At 48.8% G+C, this 4,080-nt stretch overlaps 1 pseudogene; it reads left to right on the top strand.

The window, feature by feature from the left end:
• Nucleotides 1-206: 206 nt before the first annotated feature.
• On the top strand, nt 207-2,230 carry LOC140213221 (uncharacterized; annotated as a pseudogene).
• Nucleotides 2,231-4,080: the final 1,850 nt, after the last annotated feature.

The raw sequence follows: 4,080 nt of genomic DNA, 5'->3' as shown, positions 1-4,080 counted from the left end.
ATGAGGAGATCGACCAGGCCGCATTCTCTCAGTTACCATGGTTTCCGGGGCTGCTACGGCGCAAGAAATAACTTTAAGAAATGCCCGCGTTTGCCGCGTGTGTCGAGCGCTGCGATTGGTTTTTAAATCACGTGGTACGAATCTGGGATCGCCATTGGCCGTTGGGCTCCTGCGTGTAGCGAAGCCTATATACTTGCTGGGTCCATGTCTCGTCGAGCCTCGCCGCTGAACAACGGGCCTTTCGCATTTTTATCTTCGTTATGGATAATGAAAGCCAAAGCCAGCGTAATCATCGGTCAGTGAACCATCGCTCCACGCACAAATTTAAAGGACGCCGGCGCAACTCGAAGCCGCAGACTCGCCCAACGGCAAGTGCAGCGACGGCCGCGAGGCCTAGCGACAGCGACGCCTCTTGCTCCGGCGAGTTCGACGCGGCGTTGGAGTACGTCAGTGCCTCTCAAAAAAAGATCGGACCTTTCGACGACGCAGAAAGTGCGCGAGACGGTGAATCGTGTGTGATCGCTAATATAACCGCACTGAACATCCTCGTGAGTGGTGCGGTTTGTCCGACATGTCGCCGTTCGGAAATGTGCACATACGGGAACCGGCCGACAAGCGCAAAGGACTTGCGTCGTTTCTGGAACTATGCTGCAAGAACAGTGCGTGCACCGAAGGCATTCTTTCAGCAACGTACACATCGCGGCGTGTTTCTCCGGGCGGGGAGGCCAACACGAGTGCTGCAGGCGAAGAACCAGAGCCCACGGCAGGGGGAGTGCACGCGATAGCTTCGCTGTCAATGTGAAAGCTGTTGTGGCCGCGCGCTGTGTAGGAATTGGCTACGACCAGTTGGTCACATTTTCTGCAGTTGTTGGCTTGCAAAAGCCGGTGCATCACAAATCTTTTGCTGCCGTCAGCCGGAAACTTCATGACGCGGCAATGAATGCTATCGCCGGAAATCTTGCGCGAGTCACGCAATTCACAGCGAGTGACGCGGGCGGGGACGAAATTGCCGTCATGTATGACGGCACTTGGCACAAACGAGGCCATAAGAGCCACAATGGTATTGGAACTGTTGTCTCCCTTGACACTGGACTTTGCTTGGACTTTGAAGTCCTGTCCAACTTCTGCCTAGCCTGCAGTCGGCATAAGGCCCTGCCAGATGAAGAAGAGGAAATCTGGCAAGCATTTCATGGCCCAGTGTGTGAGCAAAATGCTCATTGTTCATCTCATGCAATGGAAGCGGAAGCCGCCGTACGGATATGGAAAAGGAGTCAGACCTATGACACACCATTGCGCTTCAAGAAATTCCTGAGCGATGGAGGCTCCAAAGCCTACACCGCAGTTGTAGAGGCAAATGTCTATGGTGGTGCTGCAGATATGCGAAAGGAAGACTGCACCAATCACGTGGCGAAGCGCCTGAGAACTGCTCTTCGCAAGCTAAAAGGGCCCCTGCCAAGAGGGGAGAAGCTAAATGATCCAGTGATCGAGAAGCTGCAAACCAATTACCAGGTTGCCCTCTCACAAGCAACAGGGGCAGTGTAAGAGGAATGCACCAGGCGATTTGGGCCTCGTACTTTCATTCCTGCTCCTCGGATGGTGCGAGCAGCGACAAGTACTGCCCAGATGGAGTAGCATCCTGGTGCAAGCACAAACGCGCTGAAGCCTTGGGTGAACCTGCACCGACCCACACACCCTTGCTCACGAAGGCCCAAGTAAAGGCAATACTCCCTATTTATAAAAGGCTAACCGATGAAAAGCTGCTGACCCGTTGTGTTCAGGGCGAAACCCAGAATGCGGCAGAGTCGCTAAATAGCAAACTATGGCTTCTCTGTCCGAAGACTCGATTTGCCTCGAGGTTTGTCGGGGAGATGGCCACTGCCTCGACCGCTATATGGTTCAATCGAGGGCACTCCAGCTTTGAACGTGTACTGGTAGAGTTCGGTGTGCTTCTACCTCAAGAACTGATTGTGCTTGGCACATCACGTGACAGCACACGCCAAAAAAACATCTCTGCCAAGCAGACTGCTGAGTCAAGAGCACAGCGGCGGATGCTGACAAAGAGGGCCCATTTCGAGGACACTGCTCGGAAGCGCCGTGAGGGAGAAACTTATGGTGAGGGCTCATTTTAGTGGCAGTGGCTGCTTAGAGGACAGTTTTCCTCTTTTGTGTGCGACTTTGATCTCATTTCAAGCCTTCTTTTGTAAATAAACTTTCAAGTTTAACATTAAAATTTGTTTTTCTCAAAATGCAATTTTGGGCAACTTTTTGACTGTGCCCATCGTGTTTTAGGCACTTCTGGTGCCCGGACCTGGATGAAATAATGCCCACATTTTCTTCAAGGTGGGGGGAGTTCCGTGATCTTATTTTAATTTCACTATTGTTTATATATATTATGCCAATTTTATGTAAACACTCACTGGTATCTGGGTAATGTAGACTTCCTGGGTTCCAATTTTTCTCGTGTATTCAGATCTTTTGTATGCACTTCCTACTTAGTTTTTCCGCATTCCACAATCCAAGCAGAGGAAAATGAACCATCAGTGGTCCGTAAATACAGAAGTTTAATTATGAAAAAAGGGGGTGGCAAAAAGGCGTATATTTTACACTTTGCCATGGTACAGAACAAGAACTATACAACTTGCAATAAAACTAATTACATATTTGAAATTTGTATTAGAAACTCTATAAACATGCCGAATTTCAGTGCTCTAGGATGCATATTAAAGAAAAAGTGTCTTCGAGTAGCATCTCCCCATTTGCACTACAATGTCAAGTCTTCCAATCGGCTAACCTCTACAGTTATCCTTAAAAATTATTTCACTAGAGCCAACATAGTTTCGCACACTGGCTTATGCATGTGGTTTCCTTGCGACACATGTTAAGATACGGAAGTCGTGTACATCTTTGGTGGGCTATGTGGTGTGATCAACTTAGAGGGCCAGCGAGCGTCCGAGAGGCTATTGCTCCTGGCTAGTGGTCAGGCACAGCGAAGCGCCAACTTTCTTAGCAGTTAAACTGAGGGGACCCAAATACAAATTATCATCTTTATTTCAGTCAATATACATATAGTATTGTGCAGATAAGTCTACAGATAAGTACAGATATGTCCGGTTATTATTAAACTAGATTATCAGCGTGCAGTATGGCCTGAAGTTAGAGGGGTCACATCTACAGCTGGCCTAAACTGATCTGTGTTGTTCCTGTTGCTTGTCTCTTTCGTCTCGTGTATGACGCCCATTGTGCCTGACTCAGCGGACCCACAGTAGCCGTGGTGACCAGTGGCCCACAGCGGCTATCTATTTTGCTATCATAAAGGGCTCGCTAATGGAGAGCGCAAACAAGCAGTGGCGCACTGATAGCCTCGGCGTCAAAGATTTCAAGCCCCGCTATTCAGCGGACAACAACGGATACCTCTGTGTTCTTAGGTCGCACCGAAAGGGCAGAAACGACGTAACGTTATTTGTTTTATTTCACGAGTCTCTTTCCACGTAAGTGTGAGGCTCGGAGGAGGAGCTGTGGCGCTTGAAAGTAGCCTGGGGCCTGACGAACCAACCGACTGAGCTATCTTTCCGGGCAACATCGAAGGGTCACGAGTTCAAATCACCTGTTATGTTCCGGTTTTTTTTTTTTTTTTTCCGCCCCTTTTTCTTTCTTTCTTTTTCTTTCTTTTAATGTCTTTTCCTTTATTTTATCACTGTACGGGAACCCTCCTCAAAAAAAAAAAAAAAAAAAAAAAAAAAGATATATATCTTCAAATATGTAAGGCCTCACATGTGCAGGTCATAAATACGAGGTTCTCTAGCCGAGTGCCATCCATGCGGTATAACCGAGCTCAGATTGGTCCACCTTGACTGACCAAGTAGGGCACCACTGTAGGTTAAATGAGGCGTACAACTCCTGCGGGACCCGCCGTGGTTGCTCAGTGGTTATGGTGTTAGACTGCTGAGCACGAGGTCGCGGGATCGGACCCCGACCACGGCGGCCGCATTTCGATGGGGGCGAAATGCGAAAACACCCGTGTACTTAGAATTAAGTGCACGTTAAAGAACCCCAGGTGGTCGAAATTTTCGGAGTCCTCCA

This window comes from Dermacentor andersoni, chromosome 9 (assembly GCF_023375885.2).
Source record: "Dermacentor andersoni chromosome 9, qqDerAnde1_hic_scaffold, whole genome shotgun sequence".
Classification (NCBI taxonomy): domain Eukaryota; kingdom Metazoa; phylum Arthropoda; class Arachnida; order Ixodida; family Ixodidae; genus Dermacentor; species Dermacentor andersoni.
This window is presented reverse-complemented; position numbering and strand designations above follow the sequence as displayed.